We start from the raw sequence: 16,095 nt of genomic DNA on the forward strand, positions 1-16,095 counted from the left end.
GGTAGTGAGTAAGATTTTTCAGTTTGGGGTCATTGCTCTGCAGAGTGGGAAGAATGAGGCATTTGAAGAAGTGAGAGCCTCTTCGGGAATAGGCATGTGCCCATGATGGAAACCCCATGAGAAACATCTACTTATTTGATATTTCTCCCTTAGGCCATAGAAAGAATCATGAGCAGTGTACAGACTTGAGTTTTGTAATAGGAAAATATGTTGTTTGTTTCTTGAATTACCCTGGTTTTCAGACAAGACCAAAATACCTCTACTCCTTTGTGTTGACACAATGTAGAATGGAAGGTCCACACACTTGACTGAGGTGTGGTCAGACCCATATCAACCTCTTGTCTGATCCTATGAGAAGGGAGAGGAACCCATTAAAGGGAGCTGACTGTGAGTTCCCAGTGGTGATCAGTGAGGAGGGGCAGAGGCCCATGGCAGAATGGGAAGGAGAACAGGGTGCTAAGAAGCAAGTTCCAAGTAGAGAAGTGATGTGAAGTATATCTCCCCTTCCAATATGTTCTTAGAAAATCTGACCTGTAGGAGGGGAAGAGGAAGAAAGGAGGATACTTGAGTTAGATCTTTCTTCACTAAAGACCAATAGAACTGTTATTTAGTCACATGGTTTCAAAGATAGCAAGTTAGAGTGAATCTTATGCTAGAGTCCTTTGAGTGGGACTGTGCTATATCAACAAAGGTAGGAGAAGATCAGGCATTGAGCTTTGGTTGGGGTCTTGGCTGGAGTGTCATAGGTAGGTGGCAGAATGTGTTCAAAAGGAAAGCCAGAAGTCTCAGCTTCAAGGGAAGGTGGAGTCTGGGCTAAAGTGGGGGGGAGTGGGGAGGAGGGTCTGGCCATGAGGACAACTGCAAGTGTTAGCCACAGCAACGTGGAAAAATATCCTGGAGCATGCTCTAATATGTCTAACTTCTAATACACTAACTTTAATCTCAGAACCATATAAATAGCAACGGAACAGCATTTACTTTTTTTTTTAATTTTTTAAAAATTTCAATTAATTTTACAAACATATATTGGATGCATCATATATGTCTTGTCTTGCACTAAGCCCTAGAGATACTATGCCATTAGAAGGACACGGTTTCTGCTCACACAGAGTCCACAGTCCAGGGACATGATGGAAAATCAATACGGTAGTGTAACAAGTGCTTCGATGGAATATGCATAGATGCCCTGGACTCATGGGAGGGCACACAACTTAAACTTTAACTGGGGGAGGTGGTGTTAAAGAAGACTTCCTGGAGGAAGTGACATCTATAAAGAGGCTTGTTGGATGAGTGGCTATCAGCCTGGAAAATGGGTGTGGGGTGGGAGATTGTTTCAGGCAGATGAATCTTGACTTGAATGAGAACCAGAGACCAGAGGGAGCCCTGAGTAGCCTGTTATGACTAAAGAACACTGTGCCCATGGGAAGTGGCTAGAAAACAGATGCAGGAGTTAGGGACAGAGCATGATGGATTTTATAACTAGCCTATAAGGCAGGTAGCACTGTAATTTTACACTTGCAGCCAATGAGCTCAGTGGGTTAAGTGACATGCCCCAAATCACACAGTGGGTGGCAGAACTGGGATTGGATATAATATCTGCCTCACCCAAAGACAGAACTACCTTTACATTATTCCTCTGCATGTTTTTTTTTTATTTGGGAAAAAGTCTAATTAAAATTTATACCCGAATAAACAATGTGTCCATCTCCAATAGACCCCTCTGCTCCATTTTGACACAGAAGTCATTCCCTCCTCTATGGATTAAACAGATTGAAATGCAGTAAAGAATATTCTTCTCTGATCCTGATGGAGGCAGCAAATCACTGAGAACTCAGCTCAGTTCTCAGGCCTAAATTGTTGCAAAAGCCAGGCTGCATTTGAATTCCAAGTGAGAGTCCAGAGAGAAAAATGCACAGCGGTTTCTTTCATAAACATTTTAAAGGGACTAGTTTGTTCATCACCTTGGTTGATTAGGGTCAGAAACTTGACATGATAAGGCTGAATATATCAGAAAAATCTATGTTTGCTCACTGGCCCATGTTCCTGACTAGTCTTCTCCAGCTCTAACTTTTCTGGATTTAGCCCTTGGTATATGCAAGTTGGTTTTGAAGGGTGTGTGTGTGTGTGTGTGTGTGTGTGTGTGTGTGCATGTGCATGTGTTTTGCTTCTTTTCCTAGTTTGGGACAAAATCCTGCATAATTGTGGCATTTAACTACCATTAAGTGAAAAATAAAGTTCGCTGAAAACAATGAGTGTTGTCATACCTCATAAGAACTCACAGTATTTCCATCCAGATGCCTCCTTCTTGGGTCAAATATCTGCTGACGGTCTTTTCATTTCACCACACTGGACCTTGGACTTCAGTCACTCTATGTCTCCCTCCCTGCTGCACTGCAGAGCCCAGCCTGTATCGAGAAATAGGCAAAGAATGTCTTTAGGGCTATCAACCTTCCTCTTCTTCCTCTCTGTGTGGGGCCTCACACCGAGTGGCTTAGGTACCCAGCGCCAAGTTGAATGTTCATCCTCTTCCATCAAAATGATGACCAAGAAAGAATCTCAAACTTAATGATTAGAAGAGAGGAAGGAGTGATTATGTTGATAATAGCTTAGGCTTGGTGCATACTATGTGCAAGACACATGGTGCCCAGAGTTTTGTGAATGTTGAGTTAATGAGTTACTCTAATAACTCTCTGCACTAGAGAATATAATTATCCCTCTGTGTTACAGAGAAGTTAGTTTACTTACCCAGGGTCATGTCAGTAGAATGTTGTAGAGCATGGTTTGGACCCACAGAGCCTGGTTTTGTCCACGATCTTAGTTATTATATAAGGAGAATGGGAAAGATTCATTGACCAAGATGTTGAAGGCACTGTGCGAGATACCATAAGCATTATTTTACTTAATGCTCCTAATGAGCTTTTGATATAAAATTTTATAACCCCAATTTGCAAAAAAGGAAGACAAGAAGTAAGTGACTTGCTGAGCTTTCACAACTAGTTACGTGGTGGAGTAGGAATTGGAACCATGGTCTGAATGATTGCAAATTTCATGTTCTGTCCACCATAGCACTTCAGGATTCAGACCATCAATCACACACTAAATGTCAGATTAAGTGTCAGACTAAGTGTCAGTCTTTTCAGATTTTGTACTTTAAATAGTATCAGAGTATTAGATTATTGCAGCCATGATCACATGGGGTTGGAACTTTGGGTGGCAACTAGGAGGCAGGACAAACATTGTGTTTGGGAATTGGGGGAGTGGGCACTGAGATAATCTTGGATGTAGAAGTTACAGTTGGTAGGCTGGTGACCACTTGGCCATCCTGGCATGCCAGCTTCACCCAGAAGCTTTTTCTCTTCAGTTCGAGCCTGCTGTATTTGCCTGTGTCCACAGCCTCTCCAAAGGAGCCCTGTCTGAAACTAAACTCACCTTTACATCCTCCCCCAGGTTTAACAGTGTTGCCTAAGCTAGAAACGCCTGGTTTTTTTCCAGCCGTCACAAGTAATGAGTCTTTGAGTTCTATGAATTCTGCCTTTTGCAGACATTTCCAGTCTATTCTCTTATACCTCATCACTCATCTTATGCTTGCAAGGTCACTCATCATCATTTGCCTACATGATCATAGTTGTCTCCCAAGTGACCTCCTCTCTCCTGGTATCTCTCTCCTCTAATGTGCCATCATTGCTGCCCCTGGCATAATTGCCCTAAGATGGAAATCTGATCACATCACTTTCTTGTTCAAAGTCTGTCAGCGATGGGCCCCAAGCACTTATGTAATATTTCCTCAAACTTCAGGCTATGGTCTTTAGTAAAGTGCTCTTGGGGGCTGATGGGTTCTCTCAGACAGTTTTAAAAATCTTTTTTTTTTTTTTTTAATTTTAAGGACAGTTTAAAATGTAAATAGAGGCATCTTCTAGGACATTTAATGACCACTTGTAATCAAGGAGCCAAGTTGCCCTATTTTTATTGTCCCAGGCTACCGAGGAAGGAAGTGCAGTTGACGCACAGGCAAGGGATGTGGTGGCCACGTGACATCACCACAGTCTCTTTTGATGACAGTTTCATGCTAGTTTGACTAGAAAGAAGGATTGGAAGAGTTAGTGCGTGGTCATGTAGGCATGCTGAATTAAAAATAACGCACATGCTTGTAGTGAGTGCCATGTTCACATGCCAGTAGTCATTTGCTTTCAGTTAAATAATAACATCCGTTGCCTCGAGTGGGTTTTGTTAATTTGAATTAGATTGGGTTTTATTTTATAAATTTGTTTTGGTTTTATTATTGTATCATGGTTATAAACATTGGGAAATTATACCTGGTTTGTGTTTGTATACATCTGGATGATGTTGTAATAAAAATAAGTTGTGGATACATAAGAATAGGTGATACGTTCTCTTTTACAATATTTTTTTAAGTTTATTTATTTTGAGAGAGAGACAGAGAGGGTGAGAGGGGGAAGGGCAGGGAGAGAGGGATAGAGAGAATCCCGAGCAGGCTCTGCACTGTCAGCCCAGAGCCGGATGTGGGGCTCGAACCCATGGACCATGAGATCGCGACCTGAACTGAAACCAAGAGTCAGCCGCTTAACCGACTGAGCCACCCAGGCGCCCCTCTTTTTTAGAATATTGATCAACACAATTTTCCACACCATGTTCAGGAAATACTGACCTGTGGGATCAAGTGCAAATTCCTTAGAATAGCACACGAGGCCCTTTGTGTGTTCTCTCTACCACTCTTCAGCCTCGTTCCTGCACCTTCCCCCCATACCTGCTCCCCCTTACTTGACTAGAGCTCCTTGGCAGTAGAGATGATTTCTTATTCGTATCTGTACCTATATGTGGACAATGAATGAATGTTTGTAGGACAAATGAATGAACGAACATGTGATGGGAAGTGAGAGGAAAAGGAAGGCCATTCCACAGGCTTAATGGCCAACTTCTAACATTATTTTATTTATTTTTTATTTTTTAAAATGTTTATTTTTTTTAGAGAGAGAGCTCAAGCAGGGGAGGGGCAGAGAGAGAGGGAGACACAGAATCCGAGGCAGGCTCCTGGCTCTGAGCTGCCAGCACAGAGCCTGACGCGGGGCTTGAACCCATGAATTGTGAGATCATGACCTGAGCTGAAGTTGGATGTTTAATCCACTGAGCCACTCCGGCGCCCCTAACATTATTTTAAATAAGGTTCCTTGTTTGGCTCCAGGCTAGGACACATTCCAGCCTCTCTCATCTCCTCAGCCACAATTTACTGAGTAAGTCATTTACAGGCAGGCAAGGGAGAGAGGAAGGGGAAGGAGAAGGAGTGGTGGGGGAGGGAAGGGGAGGAGAGAGAGAGGGAGAGAGAGTCAAAACTAACACTCATAGGGGAAGGTCAGACGCAGCCCATATCCCGAGGGAAGGAGTCATCTCCACATGGTGTTTTCAACTTGGAAATTCTCAGAGGATCAAAGAGAGACTGTTCACATTGCCAGTAGTCCCAGAGCATATCAGCTGCTCTTCTCCCTCTCCTTTTTAGCTTCCAAAAGAAGAATGATTCATTTAAACAGACTTTTATGTGTACTTTATTTTTAGTCCAGGAAGTATTTGCTTTAAATATTGGTATGTGGAATGTGAGTTGAGATCAGCTGATAGTCAGGGGCAAACAAGTGCCCGCAGAGGGGCGTAAGTAACTTAGCAAACAAAACTGCATGGCTTAGTATGACCTCTAAGGTCTCTGTCAGTTCCAGAATTCTGCTTAGTCAGTTCCTATTTACTGAGTGTGAGTCAACTGCAGTGGGTTTCTGCCATAACATCATTCTCATAAGGAGGGTTTGGGTGTACTGTGTGGCCAATGTCATTCCCTACAACAGAAGAACTTTCTTCTTCCCTTTCCCTCCTTCTTTCTTTTCACCATTCAATAATTGCTTCATGTGCCAGGCACCACACTAAGCCTGTCTAGCCATTGATCCTGATCAGACACAACAAAATTATAAGACAGGTTCTTCTTGTATCTGCATACAACTTTATGTAGAGATAATGGGGTGCCTGGGCAGCTCAGGCAGTTAAGTGACCGTCTCTTGATTTCGGCTCAGGTCATGGTCTCATGGTTCGTGATTTTGAGCCCCATATTGGCCTGGGTGCTGACAGCAAGGAGCCTGCTTGGGATTCTCTCTCCCTCTCTCTCTGCCCTTCCCTGGCTCACTCACGCTCCTCCTCAAAATAAACAAATAAACTTAAACAAAAATACACTTTACGTAGAGATAATTTGGTTGTGACAAAAGAGACTGTCAGTCTTTGTTTGTTCCCTAGAAATTTGCCTTTTGATGCTGCATCTGGAGATGAGGACACCTGGGTCCTCCCACCTCCGGGACCTAGAGCAACTCATTCACCTCTTTTGACCTCAGATTTTTTTCCTCTATAAAATGATGGTGGAAAAATACCTGCTCCTTTTTACATGAAGGGCAGTGATGAGGATTCCAATGAAAACAAGACGATCTGTATGAGCGAGCTATCAACTGCATCTGGCACCGAACAACCTCCTGGGAGGGTTACTGTTCCCAGCATGCCTTTCCCCCACCCCTCTCGTTAGAACACTGCATCTTCTATAAGTGAAGTGATTGACAAATAAGGCGTTAACTCCATACTGTTAAGTAGTCATGGTGAATATCTTCCCTCATTCCACCAAATAAAGGTACTCAGAGAGAAGGAGGCTAGAGCAGGGACACCTCTGGACAGAGGGGGCAGGCCACCACTGCTCCAGGAAGAACTGGCCCGAGGGTGTGCACCGTGAGTGAGGGCCACCGTGGAAAGACCCATTTCTCCTTTGTCTTCTGAGCTGCATGGATAGATGGAAAACCACGGAACGAGGGCTGTCTAGGCTTGCTCGTGTCCCTTTCCTGAGCACCTTCCCGTGGACAGCAGTTGTTCAAAGGAATGACACAAGCTCCCAGAGAGTTTTGATTAGTTATATTTTCTCACTGCGCTCAAATGGTAAGACAAAGCCAGCCTCTGTCTTGGGGCTGTATGTAAACACTCTGTTCTACATCACAGTGATAACTCAGCGAGTTTGTAACTCCGTACTGCCTGGCCCCCAGCCCGCTCCCTTCCCATCCCAGCTTCACAGCTGCCTTCTGGTGTGGAAATATTTCCTCTGGGGAGGAAATATTAGCGCTTCAATGTGGAAATAAAGGGCTTTCCCTTTGATGTAAATACCACTTGTTTCCTTACCGTTAGGAAATGCCTATTTCCTCTTCAAGGGAAGAGACCTTCCCTACTGGTAATGGAAAGTACTTTCTCATTGCTATTTTGAACCTCATATTCAGGCTATTCCATTCATTCAGTCATCCCTTCATTCGCTCACTCGTTTACTTGTAAATTGAGGGCCTACTATGTGCCAGATGCTGTTCTAAGTGCTTGTAATAAAGTAGTGAATAAAAGAGACAGGGTCCCTTCTTTTATGAAGTGGGAGGACACAGTCAATAAAACAAACAAGCCTGTGTACAAAACAGCTTCAGACAGTGAATGAAGGAGAAAGAGTGACGCGCTAGAGAATGACCAAGGAGGGGCATACCTAGGAAGGCCTCTCTGAAGAAGTGCATTTGAGCTGAGACCTGAGGACAAGGGGATCTGGGACAGAGCAGTCTCTGTTAGGGGAACTCAAGCGTGAGGGCAGAAAAGGCCCAGCTCACGTGCTGAGAAACTAGTGCTGTTTCGCTGACATTGAAAACAGCTGGGCGTACAGACTCCCAGATGTTTTCTGCTCCCTAAACCATGTCACTTAAACCCGTATGTTTAAGAAAATGGGCTATCTACTTCGCTGCTGATTTTCTCCCCTTTTGCCAGGCTTTTTCTAACAAAGAGAGTAACACAGATGGTATAATGGGCTTCAAGTTACTGCCTTTCCTCAATTACCCCTATTTCTAGCTAAGCTCCCTAAACCTTTGCAGAGATCTCTGTCTACAATGCTTACTGAAGCCAAAGTTGGTATACAATTTTTCCTAACTCTTCCCCCACCTCCTCCTCTACTAGACATTGTGACCTTTAATCTTCAGACATAGACCTCAGTCTGGGAACTTTTAATGGGATTTAAGAATGCCCATTTAAGAAAGGATACCTGTGAACAGACACCAGCCTCCTGGTTTGTATTGATGGGCTTTATCAAGAAGAATTGGGAATGAAAAAACTCCCTTTATAAGTCAGTGATGTAGGAGAAAGAGAAGCAGCCTTCAGATAGGAAAATTATTTGCTAGACGTTAAGAACTATCTTACTTGCAATGTAATGCCCCATGAGAGCGTTCTTATACAAGTGCCCCAAGATGCCTAAAAGAAATTGCCTGGTGACATGGCCCCTCTCTCTCCATCCTTTTTCTGTTTATGTGCCCATCAGTCCTGGGAGTATTTAAAATACATAGCAACCACTTTTCCCCACAGAGTTAAATTAAACAATATAAGGAACCAGGACGCCCGGGTGGCTCAGTCAGTTGAGCATTCAACTCTTGATTTCAGCTCAGGTCATGATCTCATGGTTCGTGGAATCAAGCCCTGTGTTGGGCTCTGTGCTGACAGCATAGCATGGAGCTTGCTTGGGATTCTCTGTCTCCTTCTCCCTCTGCCCCTCCTCTGCTCTCTCTCTCTCTCTCCCTCAAAATAAATATATAAACATTTTTTTAAAAAAAGGCATAAGGAACCAAAGAAAATATTCTACAACTCATATCACACAAAGTGGGTGTTGCAAGTGCACGAGATTTCTAGGCCAATTCAATTCCAGAGGCTCATTCATCTCATCAACAAGTAATGCCAGAGTTCTCTCTGCCTCCTTGTGAAAACCTGTCCCTAAAGTCCACCCAAGGGGCTGACTTTGATCTCCAAGTTCTGTGCTGTGTACATCTTTGTTAGGATGTGTTGTTCATTCCTACTTTAGGACTAATTTCTGCATACATCATTCACTGATTCATATTTATCAAGCATTTACTATGAACCTGCAGTGTGCAAGGCTCAGACGATACCAACCTACCCACCATTACGGATGAGTAAATATGGCTCTTACTCAGAGGAAGCTTGAAATTTACTAAGAGGCACAGACCAATAGGCAAGAGTTACATGGGGTGACAAGTGCTTTAATAGAAGTAAAACAGGATGTGTGGGGAACACGGAGGAGGGAAAGGAGGGATGCTACTATTTTGAAGAGGGGCAGAAAAGCCTCTCTGTACTTCTGCCAGTCTCCTCTTCTAGGTGCTTCCATTGCCTTTTCTTCTTTTTCCCTGCCTCTGCAGACCCACAGGCCACAAATCATTACTGCTCATTTGGTTGACTCTCTAGGTAGTTTGAAGACATCATCTTTTCACCTTTCCTGTTCCGTCTGCCTCATTTTTGCCAAACCAAGCTTCCCTCCTAGCCTCCTCTGGCCACCCCACAACAAATGACCAATGACTTCCTGTTTATGGGAACACAGGGATACTGTCTCAGTGGGACAAGGATTTAGGGTTGTTTTCCCAGGAGTTATGATGCCTCATGCTCCTTCTGACATATCTAGGTTAAGGGCTTAGGTTTTATGGCTATGGGGAAAATTCTCTCTCTGAAGCTAACAAGCCTGTATGGGAATAAAATAAGCTCCTGAGGCTTCATTAGATCTGAGCTCTAACCAGATGATATAGGGTAGAACTAACAATAATAAATCAACTATTAAAATGAGGAGATTTGCATGCATTTCCAAGCCCAGGACCTGGTATACTTACTAGAATTTTAATAATATAAGCTGTGACCTTCAGGACTCTGATTACACATTGACTGACGATACTAAGTAGGGAAAATGCATTAATAAAGTCTATTAGATACTTCTGAGAAGAGAGCGAGAGTTTTTTCAAGATGAATAGTATTTCTGTGACAACTATCACAGTTCTTCTCTTATTCTTTGTGATTCTTACCCAGCCCATGTCAAAGGCAATGAGTGAGGAGTTTACACTTTTGCTGTATTCTAGAGACCTTCTTCCTTTTACAGAATCATTACGTTGCTCAGTCACCCATTGGTCACTCATCGGCTTGAGACTAAATATTTTTATTAGGTTTTGATGTTATTTCTTCCTCCACCCACACTCTAGGGGCAACTCTCTCTTTATCTCTAATTTAGGCCTCCTCTGATAAGTGAGCACAATAGTGCTGATTGAACAGAAATCTCAGATGAGGGCCTGAGTCATCCTAGATAAGGGCTCCAGTGGGGTAGAGCTCTGGCCGGGGTGCCTCTTCTTCCATAGAAGTGCTGGGTGTCCTCAAAGAACCCCTGGCCTCAAAAGTCTCCCATTGGTCTTCTCCAGAGGCCAGAATTATTTATTTTATATATAACTCTTAATAGGGGTTATTATATTTATTATTAATATAGTTATATATTATATATAATAGTTATATTAATATAATTAACATATAATTAATAATACAATTATAATGTTTATATATAATTATAACTAATTAATATAGTTAATATAACTATTAATAGGTTTTTTTCCTGTAATACCCCAATAATATATGTTCTTTATAGAACAGTAAAAAATAAAGGCCAAAAGTATAAAAATTAAAGAAAATTCTTAATTCCAACCTTCTTAGATTATAACAAACATGCTTGTTGACATGTATTCTTTTGGACTCTTCAGTATGCATTCTACCTGAGTATGTGCACACATTTTACATGTCTACTATATACATGTTGTTTGATTATTTTTTCTCTGTTAATTCCTTATTATGGACTCTTTAATATTATTACATGTTGCTCTATGTCATTTTAATGGATGCATAATAATTCATTATGTAGAGAGATTTAATGAAACCACTCCATTGTGGGATAGAGTTTCCAATTTTACACAAGTCTATAATAAACATTTCTCACAGAAAAATCTTTGCAAAGTGTCTCTAGATACTTATCTTTAGGAACATTTCTCTGAGTCAAGGCAACTTGGATGTTTTAGCCCATTTTGGCTGCCTATAACAAATACCACACTCTGGTGGCTTATAAACACATTTATTTCTCATAGTTCAAGATCAGAGTAACAGCATGGTTGAGTTCTGGTGACAACCATTTTTGGGGGGCGGGGGGTTGCAGGCTACTAACTTCTCATTGTATGCTCACATGGTGGAAAGCAGAGGGCAATAACTCTCATGACTCTTATAAGGGCACTAATCCCATTCATGAGGGTTCTGTTCTTATGACCTCATCTGATTACTTCCCAAAGACCCTCACCTCCTAATATCACCACATTGTGGGTTATGGTTTCACCATGGGAATTCTAGGGGGACTCAAACATTCAGTCTATAACACTGATTCATCTATGACAAGAGAGATTCATTACAAGAAGAAATTCAGTGATCCTTTCTTTGCTGAAATGTGAAAATAATAATACAACCTAATTTAACTTTTCCCTCCTCTCATATTTACTCCTGCGACTCAATTAATGTTTGAACAGCTCCAGGGTTAGGTACTCAGTATGTTTACATAGCTCCTTATAACTCACAAAAAATTTCACGTACAGTATCTTACGCTAGCCCCAGAATAACCTATACAGTAGAACAGATATTTTTATTATCATTTTTTTTCAAATAAGAAGGCTGAACTCAGAGGGGATGAGTGACCCCTCTAATTTCTGCTGCTGGTACACGGTAGAATCTTGGTTTCTGAATTCAGATATGTGGGGGAGTGGGGGGTTTAGGTGGGGGTGGGAGTAAAGGTCTTTTCGCAAAGCTCTGCTGCCTGCCTAGTATGTTACGTCACTCCCTTGGTCAGGAGAGACCAAAGCTAGATGGTCTTCACTTGTGGCTAGATGGGGCACATCTATTATTTCATTCATCAGTTAGTCCTCCCTGCCTGTCTTTGAGGAGGTAAGTTTAGAACTGGGGATGAGGGAGTAGGATAGAGGCCATGGGATTTAGATCAGGAAGAAACGGCCCTAGGGGCACAGCTTAGTGTGAGGCAGAGGTGTGTCTAGGGGAGGAGGGAAATGATGATGAGGGTGAAGGGTGTGCTGAAATACACCTGGCCCTGCCAATTGTCACTGCTTGATTGGTGCCATGGTGGTTCCTGACTTTGGGCTGGACACAGATAACTGTGATAAATGTACTTCCGTTTTATCATGCTCTTACCATTAGAGTGTCAAGAAAGTGAACACACATAGATCACGATGGAGAGAAGTCAACCTAGATGTATTCGTTTTTTTCCCTTTTAAAGTTTTGCTTGCTTTCCCCTCATTTGAAACTGCTTCTGTGATGTCACAGAGACAGCATTTGCCTGCCGGTCGCAGCCAGAAAGCTGTCACAGAAGCAGCATTCTTCAGGACACAGAGCCTTTGCTTTTATGAGCACACACTGTAGAGGGCAAAGACCTGCCAACCATCTGGGAAATGCCGAGCACTGGGTTTGACGGAAGGGTGGCAAGGGCGCCCTCTGGTGGAACTCTACTCATCCTCTAATCTGCCTGACAACAGGCTATATTTTGTAGCTCTAAACCAATAGTTATTTTCTTTCCCTGAATTTGTGTTTGAGGGTATTCTTAGAATATTCTGAGTACAATTCCTAGCTGCTTTTAATATCCACCACGAGCTGATAATCTCAAGTCAGTGTGCAATGGAAAAGGTTGCATTATTTTTTTTTTTAAAGGGTCAGATTAAATGTGAATTGTCTCCCACGCTGGCATGTTGGTTAATTATTTTCATATTTTTGTGCAAAGCCTCACAAAGTATGGTTTTGCAGTGAGCCCTTTTTTATTTTTTTTTATTTTTTATTTTTTTAAATTTCAGAGCCCAACAGTTTTATTTTTTTTTAATTAAAAAAAATTTTTTTTTAATATATGAAATTGTCAAATTTGTTTCCATACAACACCCAGTGCTCATCCCAAAAGGTGCCCTCCTCAATACCCATCACCCACCCTCCCCTCCCTCCCACCCCCCATCAACCCTCAGTTTGTTCTCAGTCTTTAACAGTCTCTTATGCTTTGATGAGCCCTTTTTTAAAACCACCTCTCCCACCTGGGTGGAATTTAAGCAAAGCTCGGGCAGTTTGGGGCTATTTTTAGTCCTGATTAATTATTAGGCCAAGATAATTCCGAGTTTAGCAGCTTACTTGAAGGAGTCATGACAGCTGGGCTCTCAGGGCAGCCTCCGGTCAAAGCCGACATCTTTATGAAAAAATGGTGCTTTCCCTGCTCGTAGGGGGAGTGCAGGGGCAAGGGGAGGGCACATTCTGTGAAAAGTAGTGTCAGCTTTGCCAGCTTGGAGCTAGTGAGTGGAGGAGAAACTGCTGATTCAGGGGCCTGCAGACATGGCTGGTCTCACCGCATTGAAACTAGGTCACTAATGACACATGGCAATAAGCCAAAAAGCCTCAGCCAGGATCTCTGAACCGTCCACCGGTGGCAAGATCCATTTTGCTGGAACTCCAGAAAGAAAGCAGTCTGCCTGAATTTGTTTAGAACAACCACAGGATTGCACAACACACATGCTCAGATTGTGATCTCACTCCCCCTTCCTTTATTTTCCGAAGCATTTAAGTTGCTTGTTTTACGGTTTCAGTTTATCCTGTTTCTATTCCCATGCGCTGAAATAACTCTGAAGCTCCTGGTTGGTTGGTTGGTTGGTTGGTTTGTGCAGCCGAGCTGATATGGTTGGTCTTTAAAAATATCTTTTTAATGAAATTTAAATTAAAAAAAAAAAAATTCTTCTCCACCGCTAAGTGGCAGGGAGCAGAATGGAGACGAGAATGACATTACCCTTGTTGATTCCTTCTATGATGACACGGAAATGGTTCTGACCCGTCTAGTCCATACCACAACAATCTTTGTGAAGCTATCCACCTCTGTGATTCTAGCGGGAAGGGTCTGGGGTTGCCATTACATGATAAAACAGCATTCTACTTTATTTTGGGTAGTGTCACTCTGGGTTGGTGTTTTCCATTTCTGTCAGGAGTTCCTTGAGAAGGGGAATTGTGGACAGGAAGTCTGGGAATGGCTAATGATTCAATGCCGAGCTTAGGCCAGAGAATCCCAAACAGAAATGAGCTCTGTTGTCTCCTGCAGGGCCTGCTAACACCCAGATTGCTGGGCCCCACGTCCCAAGTTCTGATTCAGTAGATCCGGAAGAAGGGCCCAAGGTCGTGTACAGGCTGCTTTTAGGCAAACAGACTTGAGGGATGGAATGTAGGCAGGGGCCCATAGAGAACCCCTGGCTGAACACAGACAGGCCCATCAGGTGACCCACCTCAAAATACCCGTAGACCCTAACTGACCAAGGGGCTGCTTACAACCAGACACAGTTATCAAAAAAGGGGAAACCCCATACGTTGCCATACCCCCTCACTTTCCTCCTTTAGATACAGCCCCCACCCACTAGCACATTGCAGACAGCCTCTCCCTCACTGTCCTGCCCGCTGCTCCGCTTGTGGTGGACTCAAGAAACTTCTATCTCCTTTGTTCTGATTTGGGTGAATTCTTTCAGGACCCGCCATCGACTTCCATCCAACTGTCACCCCACAATTGGGGGTCCCCATTCAATTGGAATGGACACTACAGGCTGTGAATTTCTAAGCAGTTCCCAGATGACCATATTACAAGAAGCACTAGCTCGGGCAGGTCAACTGTGGCCTCAACACTGTCTGTGCATAAGCAGTTTCCATGTCCTCGAGCTTCTTCCACTGTGCAGTCTGAGGGCAGAGACCATGCCTCCTTCACTATCAGGTCTCCAGAATCCAGCATAGTGTCTGACACAGAGAGAGTGCTCATTAAATTTTTTTAAAGCTTATTTCTTTTTGAGAGAGAGAGATTGGGGGAGGGGCAGAGAAAGAGGGAGGGAGAGAGAATCCCAAGCAGGCTCTGCACTGTCAGGACAGAGCCGATGTGCAGCTCGAACTCACAAACCATGAGATCATGACATGAGCTGACACCAAGAGTCGGACACTTAACCGACTAAGCTACCCAGGTGCCCCTAGAAAGTAGTCATTAGGGGCGCCTGGGTGGCTCGGTCAGTTAAGCGGCTGACTTCGGCTCAGGTCATGATCTCGCAGTCCGTGAGTTTGAGCCCCGCGTCCGGCTCTGTGCTGACAGCTCAGAGCCTGGAGCTTGTTTTGGGTTCTGTGTCTCCCTCTCTCTCTGCCCCTCCCCTGTTCATGCTCTGTCTCTCTCTGTCTCAAAAATAAATAAACATTAAAAAAAAAATTAAAAAAAAAAAGAAAGTAGTCATTAAATGCTTGTTGAGTTAATTAATGACTGAATCCTACCAGTTGATCTTAACACAGAAGCAGGTTTTCTAAAGGCCTGGGACTGCCTTCAATGGGTTGCACTGATTGTAAATCATTAAATTACTAAGATTTATATTAAAAACACAATGGAATAAGGAGAGATTAGGCAACATACTCTTTCCAGGCCTGCCCAGGTTGAACAAAAAGAGCTGGGTTTGAGGAGGACACCGAGCAAAGATGGGCCCATCACATTTGATAAGGTGTTTTACCCATAATTTGTAGTTAAGGACAGAAACCTTCCACGAGTGTCAAGCAGGTGACATGGCAACTCCCCCGTGGAGCTCCCCTCCACCCATGTACTGAATCTCATGGGGCAGGGTGTAGAATGGTTCTTAGAGAAGAGTTTTTAGTGTGTTTTGTGTCTCAGGGACTCTTGTCTATGCCAGGAACAAATGGGCTGATCTCCCTGGAGATCAGCTTCTGAGACTATTTGAAGCTGTGTGTTCATTTGTTTCAATGGCAACAAAAGGGAAAATAGAGTTTGAGTCTGGTTTGGTCACAACCCTCCATGCTCCATGACCTTATTCTAGCTGCCCCAACTTGTCCTCTACTCTACCCTACCTCACACTTTGCCCTCTATCAACACCATTTTGCTGGGGTTTTCTAACATAGACCGTGTTGCCCTCCTGCTTCTACCTCCCAAGCATTCCCAAGTCTGGGTAACTCTGATGCTGCATTTACGACTTCACGTAGCAGCCACTTTTTACGGGAGGTCTCTTTTGGTGTATCTTCTCTGCATTCTCATAATACCCTGTGAACATATCCATCACTCATTTAATTATCTATTGAGTTACTGTTATGTGCTAGACATCAAAGACACAAAGATGGACACGACACTTGTCCTCAAGTTCC

At 43.2% G+C, this 16,095-nt stretch overlaps 1 long non-coding RNA gene across 2 annotated transcripts in view; it reads right to left on the bottom strand.

The window, feature by feature from the left end:
- Positions 1–237: 237 nt before the first annotated feature.
- LOC122240387 overlaps positions 238–16,095 on the bottom strand; it is a 42,515-nt gene continuing 26,657 nt past the window's right edge. The window contains exons 1-3 of one of the 2 annotated variants that reach the window (XR_006220054.1): positions 12,100–12,169; positions 2,265–2,405; positions 238–531 (exon numbers count right to left, since the gene is read on the bottom strand). This is a non-coding gene — a long non-coding RNA (uncharacterized LOC122240387). Of the gene's footprint in view, positions 532–2,264; positions 2,406–12,099; positions 12,170–16,095 lie in introns of those variants that run through there. The other variant, XR_006220053.1, reaches the window with a different exon arrangement.

This window comes from Panthera tigris, chromosome B4 (assembly GCF_018350195.1).
Source record: "Panthera tigris isolate Pti1 chromosome B4, P.tigris_Pti1_mat1.1, whole genome shotgun sequence".
Classification (NCBI taxonomy): domain Eukaryota; kingdom Metazoa; phylum Chordata; class Mammalia; order Carnivora; family Felidae; genus Panthera; species Panthera tigris.